Consider the following 10,426-nt stretch of genomic DNA (forward strand, 5'->3'; position numbering starts at 1 on the left):
TTCTATGATTCTATAAAATCACACCAGCAGAGCCATGGTCAGGAGATAACAAAGCAAAAACACACCAAAGTCCCTGTTCTTTGGCACTTACAAACTTAATTAAAGGGTAACGTAATCAAGCTGGTGATTAATCATAAACTTTTTATCAATGGAGAATGATAGATTTTCCTGCCAAAGCCTCTAGCTCACGTTTTGCTATCACTCTGGCTTGAGCAAGTGCTTGCACTCAATCCTTCCACACTTGCCCAACATGTGTCTGAAACAGATTCGTGGGAGCCTGTGGAATTATACCAGGATAAAATCAGTCCTGGGACATAATCACAAGGTATTAGGATCCTTCCTCAAACTCCTGATACCTTCAGAGAGTCAAATAAATGGATCTGAATGCATATTCCTATTGGGTGATAAGAAATTTTTATGGCACAAGTAGTGCATTGCTTTGTAGATAAACTGCATGTTGCTTAAGGGCATTACATTTATAATCCCTCAGGCAAGGGTGTGCATTATCCTCAGTTTCAACAGTACAGGGTGGCAAGAAAGACATCTGGAGGGAAAGCCATACCTCATCCTGCTGGATAATGCTGTTACTAAAACAGGAGGGAAATGGAGGGGTACTAGTTTGCCACAGCTAGGAGGGATAAAAAGGCTATGAGTTTACATACTCGGATTCCTCTGAAAGGAAACTAACAGCATGGGAACAGAATTCCTACAGGATTCCTCACACCACTGTAACAAACCCACCACAAAGCTAAGACAGTCTGCATGTGAACATAAACAAAGTCAGAACTTTACAGAAAACAAAGCCTTGGGGGTTGGGTGGGGTAGGGAAATACCTCCAACTTCAAGTAGATGCTGTTCTAAGAGGGTCTCTTTGTAATAAACTCCCACACTGTAGCACTAAACCTTAATGGTCTGTGAAAGTTATTATGGGATGTTTTTAGCATTCAGTTTCATTCTGACAAGAGTTTATGATGTGTATTACAGGAGAATACTGTTAAGCTAATCATATTTATACCAAATCTTTGTAATATAATAGCTTCAAATATTTTGAGCAAGGCACAACTTGACTTTTCATAGATACAAAACTTTTAATGATGTTAGTTTCCTATTGCTTCCCAAGTCCATCTGTTAGAGCTGCTAAAGATCAAGGGCAATCATTTCTTTTTTCTACATGCTGAACAGTGGAAAAGATATTTGGCTTCCCGGGTTCTAATTCTGCACTTTTTTTATTTCCAGGGACAGTCTCTTCAGGCAGTATCAATTTGTCATTTTCTTTTCAAGACATACCTGGTGTAAGTCATGTCTGAAATAGAATTCCTTATTTCTGCTACTGATGACAGCTTAAATTATAAAAAGGAATTTTATAGTTTTGTTTAGGTTTCTCATGTTGACATTATTTTCCTTCCTGCATTTCATTCAGTTTTGGTAGCAGAAGAAGCCTTATGAGAGTCACTTTTTCCTTCTGTTCATTAAAACTAATTCCACTCTGTTTGCCTTTGATGAGCAGTTAGAAGAAAAGGAAATAAAAGTACAGGTAGTGAATTCTCTGAAACTCACCAACTGCATATACTTAAAGAAAAACTGAATGTGCATTGTAAAGTTGTCCAGAGTGGCCCTTTAAGCTGGAAAAAGGGCAGATTCTTTTGAACTTTCCCAGAGAATAGCAGTGACCTTGGAGATCAGATAACCCATGGTATACAGGAGTTCAAATATGTCATCGAGACTTTATTTGATGTTCCTTGGCCTACTTGCTCTGAGCAGGCTAATTGCACCACCCCCCAAAAACCCTCACAACAGGACTGTACAACCAGAACCAATGTCAGCAAAACAGAGGTACATGGGAGGTACAAGGATAAATGAGACACTGTGTAGAAGGCTGGGTTTTTGCTGAGTGACTCAGATCTGATGGGTATGATATATTAAAACTAATGGAAACATTTGATTAAAAATACACTAGATCTTTGAACAGAGTCTTATTACAAAGTCACAGGCAGGCAGCCAAGTGCTTAGCTACAGCACAAATGACCACGATAGAAACCCACAGGCCCCAGTCGTCCTCCTTCCACAGAAAACTTGCCAGAAGGATACCTGGACTCCTCAAACTTCTGCAGCCTCTAAATGTTTGCACTGAGAGACCAAGATCTCTTATTGCCACCCTTAAAAATAGAGTCATCTTCTCCCCAAGCCCATGACTTCCTGGTGCACGTCCAAGAAGACTTGGGGGGGGATCACCCTCCTTTCTGTCAGGTTCTCTGAAAAGCCTTCAACCTGTACGGTTTTATTCCAGAAATGTATCAGTGAGTGTGCCAGTAGACAGTGCAGTCCTCCCGCTTGTAGCAGAAACTTGACAGGTGGCCAATGAGAAGTGAAGTCTCAGTCTCTCTGTGGCTGGCTTCAGGAGGCCGATGTATCTACAGGATCTTCTGCATCCCACCATAAGGGGTGAGCATTTCACAGCACCTGCTTCTTCTCACTTGATTTGCAGCCAGCTTGATTTTGGCGATGTATTTGCTTTGCTTTTGCCCTACCCTTAGTTATCACTGAAAGCCCATAAGCTCAAGAAGTGCATTCCAGTCAGCATGAGAACTGCTCCCTTCAATTCTTTCTCTAATGGGCTGTAGCTTGTGAAACCAAATTGGGATTGCATGTACGAAAACCCACTTCAGTGTATCTCCATTGATTTTGAGTATTAACTAAGACTTTTACTTGCATTTTTATGACAGAGAAATACTTTTTAAAGTTGTTGAGGAACTAGCATTGGTGTCAACAAACTGCGTTTGTTTTAATTCAGCATAAGCCACTTCAGGGAAGAAAACCAGGAGGATCATAGAATCACAGAATCATAGAATCACAGAATAGTTAGGGTTGGAAAGGACCTTATGATCATCCAGTTCTAACCCCCTGCCATGGGCAGGGACACCTCACACTAGACCATGTCACCCAAAACTGTCCAACCTAGCCCTGAACACTGCCAGTGATGGAGCATTTATCACTTCTCTGGGCAACCTATTCCAGTGCCTCACTACCCCTCACAGGGAAGAACTTCTTTCTTGTATCTATCCTGAACTTACCCTGTTTAACAAGACTAATCACTTTCAGCAAAGCTACTGTCTAGACTAGTTTAACTTTAAACTGTACCCTTAGGCTCCAGTTCAGCAATATATTAAAACATATTTAATTTTTAAGCATATGAGTAATTCCAGTGTACTTATTTAAATTTAGGTACGCTTAAGTCTTTTCCTGAATCAGCTTCTAAACAGTTCACAATCTGGCCTCATTTCCACCAATGCAAATCACTGTGCTACATTATTTGATTACTCCAGAAGTAGGAAAAATACTCTTGGTATTCCTTGAGAAAGTTTTCCTGCTTTTATACTAGCATTTTTCTGAGATTCAGCTTCTTTAACCAGCCTGAATTCAAAGCTAAAGCTGGGATTTCATGAAATACTTTGGTTGTGAACAAAATATGCTCAAACTATGCATAGGTTTTAAGAGGAGAGATAATATGAAGGCATAGCTTTATCATGCGTTTCAAGCAGAAACTGAGCTATTCCCCTTTTCCAGATCCTCCCTTTCTCAGCATGGTGCTCTGGGAAATACCTGTGCATTTCAAGACACACTCACACTATGATACCCAGGCATGTGACACCAGCTTGTGCCTCGTGGAGACTTCTGTGTGTATTTTGGGTTGGAAAGGAGCATTAAGATTTATCTTGTCTTTTCTTCAGGTGTTTGAAGTGTTGGATCTGCATGCCACACCATTTTGGCAGTTGAATTTCTCTGTCAGATGGGCTCATCTAACTTTACTGTGTTCATCCAGACATCATCTTCCAAGTACGGAACCCCATGACAGCATCCTCTGAAATTTTAGCTGCATGAGAAAGACCTTTCAGACACAGTTAAGCAAATGGAGGTTTTACACTTGTTGACTGAGCCTTACCATTTCCTGAATGGCTGGGGATCCTATCGACAGGCAACAGCAGACTACACACTTGGGTAAAGCCACTTCAGTCCCAAGCTGGGAATCAAGAAGTGGTAAAGGAAAAAGTGAATTTAGAATGGAATGACATCATATTTTCAATTTTGATTGTTCTTAACTTTAAAAGGGAATGCTGATATTGCTGCAAGCTCTAGGCTCTTCATAGGCCAAGGTAACGTTAAGACCACAGAAAATGGGAAACAAAGCATCTCTGATGCAGCTGTTAATCAAAACTGACATTCCTGTTTCATTTTGACTTTTTTTTACTTTAAATCCTCTGAAATGCAATACACATTCAGAAAGATGGTATCTCCTTTTCCTTTTTCGATTTCCCCAAGAAGCATCCAGTTCAAGCGGTTTAAGGTTGTAAATCTGACCAATTTAGAAAAGGATGTGAACACAAATGAAACTCGGCCAACAAAGGAAATTCAACTGAGTTAAATAGGAGCTTATTAGCATACCTTACATTTTCTTCTGTCACTAGCTGTAGCTCCTGTGGAGAGTGAGTCAGGTAAGAATTAACCAGAGGGGACAAAACAGCTACTGCTGATGTTATGCACTATTCCAGAGACAGCAAAAAGAATATAGAATAAATAGTATACAAAGGTGTAACTCTAGGATTATGCATTTCCCTAAAGATATGCTATTCATTTTTAATCAAATTGAGATGCACTGCACTTAAGTAAAAACATATTATTTGCCACAAGCAGTTCAAATTAGGTATAAGTATTTCTGAAGAGTTCATAAGACTATAACCTCATCTTTCAAGGTTTTTTAGTTCTTCACTTCCTCTACTGATCTATGGAAACAAGTAGATGAGATTCCCTAAAGCTTGTCACACTGCATCAGTAGTTATATTTTTGCCCATCTAGCACAACTGCTCCAGGTTCAAAATGGTATCACCCTGGATCCACTCATTTGGCACAAACGTAGAAGTGCATACACACATAGGGCAAAAGGGAATAGAAAACCCAGGCAATATAAGTTTATTTGATCGTAGTCATTAGTGCTATATATTACAGGTTCAATCCTGCTCCCTTTGATGTCGATGGTAATACTCCCATTGAATTCATGTGCTCTGAAAAAATGCCTGAGCTTTGCAAATCTATCATTTTGTCATCTATGCTTCAGGTAAAAATCATAATCTAGTGGTTTAGACTTGGTTTTGAGCCAAATAATTTTTATGAAAGGTTCAAAGAATGCATACTTGTCCTTCAGAGAGGTGCCAATCCACTTGACAACCAAGCAGTAAAACAGTTGCAGTTTTCAAAATTGTCTGAGGGATGCAAACATCTTACAGGTGATTACAGCAATCTCAGCTTCTATGGTCTCACTGCAGCAAACAGCAAGGCCTCCTCTTACTGGGGTCATGACGGTGTCCACCTGCTTAGGAAGAGTTGGGAAAGTCATTTGCAGAACAGCAGAAGCAAAGGATCATTCATGCTATTGAACAGCAGCTCTTTCAGTGAAGCATCCTAAATCCTAATCATTTACATTATCCAGTCCACCAGTTTCAAGTGAAGCAGGTTTCTTTTTCCCCTCCTCCACACCTTCTCTCAGCACCTTGTGGAGAAACTTGCATAGTGAGATATGTTAGGTAGTAAGAGGCAAATTATTCTGGTCATCATGATTGTTCAACCAAATGTGTTCTCAACAGCAATATTCAAGGAGTTCTAAAATGAGGCAGACGAGCCTCCTAAAAATGTGACTTCACCTTAGGTCAGCAGGAAGAATGAGAGAACATGGAAACAATTTAGGTGGGTGTCAGCTGTCAAGAGGACATTGATTTTGAAAGCCTCTCTCTCTGTTGCAAGTTAACATACCAAGAAATGGTATCCTGAAGAAAGCAAGGAGATTACAAGGTAGCCAAGCACCTGATTTACTGAAGGAATGACCCCTAGAACTGCCACTGGCTTAAACTAGACTTCAGAAGCACTGAGCACCCCCAAAACTCTGGCCCCAGAGATTGTTTGTGCTGCTTGACCTTGGGAGCATGTTTCAAAGATGCAGTGAGCAGATTTACCATTTTGAGACAGGTGGAGAAAGAGTGGAGAAGGCAGTGGACTAAAACTAGTGTATGGCTGGATAAACTCAGATCTGGCTTTGGGAGACCTGAAGAACAGGTGGTGGAGATGGTGACCAAAAGTGCGCCCAACTCTTATTTGTATCTGGACCATAGAGTCACAAAATATGCTTCTATCATCACAGCTTTTTACTACAAAGTAAAGAGCACAGGGACACATGTTGATCTCTGGAGCCATTGTGTTTAGCCAGGAAGCGAATCTGCCCCATGGAGCTACCCCACCAGCCCAGCCTAACTGACAGCCTGGATCATGACTAGTAATGCTAGCAGAGGGAGATAAACAAAATGGAAGACGACACTCAAGACATTCCTGAAACAGCTTTTCTCCAGCATATGTCATACATACTGATTTACTGGTACAGGATTTATGCAAGGTACTCCACAAAATCTGCTTAGGGCTTTGACACTAAGGAATAACCCAGTGTAGGGATCCTTCCAGCAAACTCTCTATTCGCTGGCCCCAAGCACATCAGCGATCTGCCCCATCAACGGCTGCTGACTTCAGTGGGAGCAGAACTGAACCTGTAAGTCATCACAAAACATCTCCCTGTGTTGTTTGGTTTACAACACTGGTGAAGAGAGATATGAAAAATAGTAACACCGTGCTTCAAAAACTACTATCTACAGCTAATTCAGCAACAAACTTCTAACGGTATTTATAACGTGCCTTTAACTCGCCTTGCAATACTATGAAGAGGCAGTGTCAGTTTGGGAAATGGAAGAAATGTTCCTTTTCTACCTTGTAAATTGAATTTAAATGCTCTGTGTGGCTGTGTTTTTTTCATAGCTCACAAATCTGTGTCAAACACCGGTGTCTATATTGCTCATTTTCATGCTTTACGTATTACCAAACCATACTGTCAACAAAGGCTTCTGGGTTAACAGTGCATAGCGAAACAGAAACTGTAGCTGCCGGTTTTAAAATCAAAATATATTCCACTGAAACATTTTCACTTTGAGAATTTTGGTGCATAAAGATATTGGCTATTCCCCTTGATACTGTCTGCTAGGCTTCCTTTGGTGCCTCCCCTTCCACCAGATTGTTTCTAGCATGGCTGAAGATGAGGATTCCTTTGATGAAGAAAGAAACAAAACCAGACCTTGTTTCCTTACATTTTCTTCCCCTGTCCTTAGCCTATTTGCCTCCCTTCTCCACTTTCCTACCTCCACTGTCAAGGCTCAACATGGTCTAATGTCCATCAGGTCAGGAAGGTGGCTGCAGTCTGTCACTGCCTGTCCTGTCCCACAGCAATACCTTGTCAACCCAGGACACCCCAGCCAGCCTGCCCTGGCTCTGCAACAGGCTTATCCCCCCTTCATACCCCCCAGGCTCACACCTCTGCCCCTCTCTAGTTACATTCCCCCCCCCCCCCCCCCCCCCCCCGAAATCTTTCCTGGGCTCTGCTCCTTCACCTCCCTCCCTGCACAGGCAAAATGGCAGCTGCACACAGGCCCCACATGGCAGCCACCATTTTGCCAGCTGTCATGGTCAGCACTGAATGGAAACGAGCCCTGACACTCCTCTATGCGGACCCACTTCTCCAGCAGCACTATAGAGCTGTTCATCCATCATCAATCACTCGCCCAAGGGAGGAAGCCTGCGGACCTCTCCAGACACATCCAGGCCCAAGGGGAAAACATGATGGAGGCCACACCACCACAGCTGTTGTCCTCAGCTAGGTTCTCATCTCCTCACTTCTGCCCTGTCAGAGCACCTCACGCCTAATGGACACTGCTCTTCTCATCCCCAGTCCATCGTGCAAGATCACAGAATCATTTGCATTAGAAAAGACCTTTAAGATCATCAAGTTCAACGATTCCCCAGCACTGCCAAGACCACCACTAAACCATGTCACTAAGGGCATCTACATGGTTTGTGACCACTTTGAGAGACAGGGACTCCACCACTGCCCTGGGCAGCCTGTTCCAATGCCTGCACACGCTCTGGGGAAGAAATCTTTCCTAATCTCCAGTCTAAACCTCTCCTGGTGCAGCTTGAGGCCATTTCCTCTTGTCCTGTCACTTGTTACTTGGGAGCAGAGAGCAGCCACCTCCTGGCTCCATCCTTCTTTCCTGTAGCTGTACAGAACAATAAAGGCTCCCCTGAGCCTTCCCTTCTCCAGACTAAACCCCCCCAGTTCCCTCAGCTGTTCCTCATCACACTTGTGCTCCAGGCCCTTTACCAGCTCCATTGCCCTTCTCTGGACCTGCTCCAGCACCTCAATGTCTCTCTTGCAGTGAGGGGCCCAGAAATGAACACAGGATTCGAGATACAGCCTCACCACTGCCCTGTACAGGGGGACAATCACAGCCCTGGTCCCACTGGCCACACTGGTGCTAAGAGAGGCCAGGATGCCGTTGGCTTTCCCGGCTGCCTGGGCACACGGAGGCTAGTGTTCGCTCCTCGCTGCGCGGCTCTTAGTAACATTACAGCTGCCGGGCGGAGTCGGCACGCGAGGAATGCGCGCTCCCGCGCCGGGTGCCGCGCGCGCCCGGTGGTGCGGGATGGCGTCATGAGAAGAACCCAGTCGCGGGCGCTGCGGGGAGCGAGCAGGCAGGAAGCGCTGTCGGAAGCCTCCGGGACCAGAGCGGCTGTTGTTGCTGCTGCTGCGGCTGCTGCGGCTGCTGCGGCTGCTGCGGCTGCTGCGGCTGCTGCTGCGGCTGCTGCTGCTGCTGCTGAGGCTGCGGCTGCTGCTGCTGCTGCGGCTGCAGCTCGGCCCCGGGAGCGCGCCGGCAGCGAAGCAGGAGGCGGCACGCCCGTTCAGCACTCACCCGTGGGGCGGACGGGAAGGGAGCAGGGCATGCACCGCCGAGTGCTGAGCCGGTAACGGGCGGCTCAGGCAGGGGACCCAGCGGGCCGGGCAGGTGAGGAACCGCCATCGCGGCAAGCTCTTGGCCAGACCCCTTGTGTGTCTGTGGGACCGGGCGAGCCGTGCGCTGAGATCTGCCCGGTCCGCCTGGTAACAGCCCGGCGCCGCCATTGGCTCCTGCGAAAGGCCGCTTCCTGCGGCCGCACCGCCCCTGCCGTCCGCCGGAGGCTCCCCGGGCCAGCGCCGCTCCCCGCCGCCGGCACCTCCCGCTGCTGCCCAACGCGACGCCGGCCTCCTGCTGGAAGGGACCCGCGGCGGAGCCCACCCCAACCGGGAGGACGAGATTACTCTGCGGGTCTGGGAGAGGGGATTCCGAGCTCCTGGTCTGCCCGGGCAGCTCGGCAATGTGGCCGGGAGACAAAACGCTGTTATCATGCAGTGGAGTGGGACTGGCACCCCAAACCAGCTGCTCCCCAGAGAGGTGCTGGGGGTCAGTTTGGGGAAGTTCATTAAACAAGATACCTGGTCTGGCCAAATGCCAGGACTGCAGGGTTGTGGCATGTTTCTTCATTAAAAATTAAAACTTCCCTGGCCAGCTGACGTGAGGACAGCAGTGTGTGTCCTTGTGTGTCAAGCAGAAGGACACAAGCAGGGGATGGAGAAACCGTCCAGATTTGCATGAGGGCAGCCGAGATCCTCCAGCCTGTGATGTCCTCCTGACAGAGGAAGACAAAATGGAGACAAATGATCAAGTGAGCGGGTAAACTAGGAGAGATGAGCACATATCTCACACAAAGAAATTACGTAGACACACAGCTGTAATCCCTTTGGCATTGCTTTCGCCACAGGTCATGCAGGAGAGATGCTGGAAGTGTTCAAGGCCAGGCTGGACGGGGCTTGGAGCAACCTGGTCTAGCGGAAGGTGTCCCTGCCCATGGCAGGGAGTTGGAACTGGATGAGCTTTAAGGTCCCTTCCAACCCAAACCATTCTGTGACTCTATGATGACTCCATGGTATGTCCACTATGGCATGTCACAGCCTCCCGGTCCAGGAGACATTTCCAATGCTTTGAGTGCCCACATGATGCTGAAGCAGGGAGGCCAAGGTGAAGCCAAGTGCTTGGGTCTGGAGGGGCAGGCTGGCAGTGCATATCCCAGGCTGTGGCCTTCCACCTCAGTGTAGGACAAGTTGTTTCTCCCATGCTTTGGTGCATTGACTTTAGCTCCAGTATCCCCCCGCAGACCCCTGTCAGACCCTTGGAAAGTAACGAGTTCAGAAGAGACTCATTGTTTCACTGGAAACAAGGCAAAGCAAAGTGTTTCCAGGTATGGGCAGCTCTGGTGGGGAACAGGAGTTATTTAAGGCGGGGTGCTGCTCTTGCATGTCACATGTGGACATGCTGTTGGATGAGGCCCCAGCAGGCTCTGGTGGCTACTTGGCACCTCCCTCCCTCCTTCCCTCCCTGGTTCATCTCCCTCCAGGGGCCAGAGGAAGCTCTGGCTACCATTTTGCTGCTCTGATGGGGTCTTTTCTCTGAGCAGTGGTAGGGGTTGG

Source organism: Pezoporus wallicus, unplaced genomic scaffold (assembly GCF_028554395.1).
Source record: "Pezoporus wallicus isolate ANWC-B61680 ecotype Strahan unplaced genomic scaffold, APGP_CSIRO_Pwel_v1 contig_5967, whole genome shotgun sequence".
In the NCBI taxonomy this organism is placed as follows: domain Eukaryota; kingdom Metazoa; phylum Chordata; class Aves; order Psittaciformes; family Psittacidae; genus Pezoporus; species Pezoporus wallicus.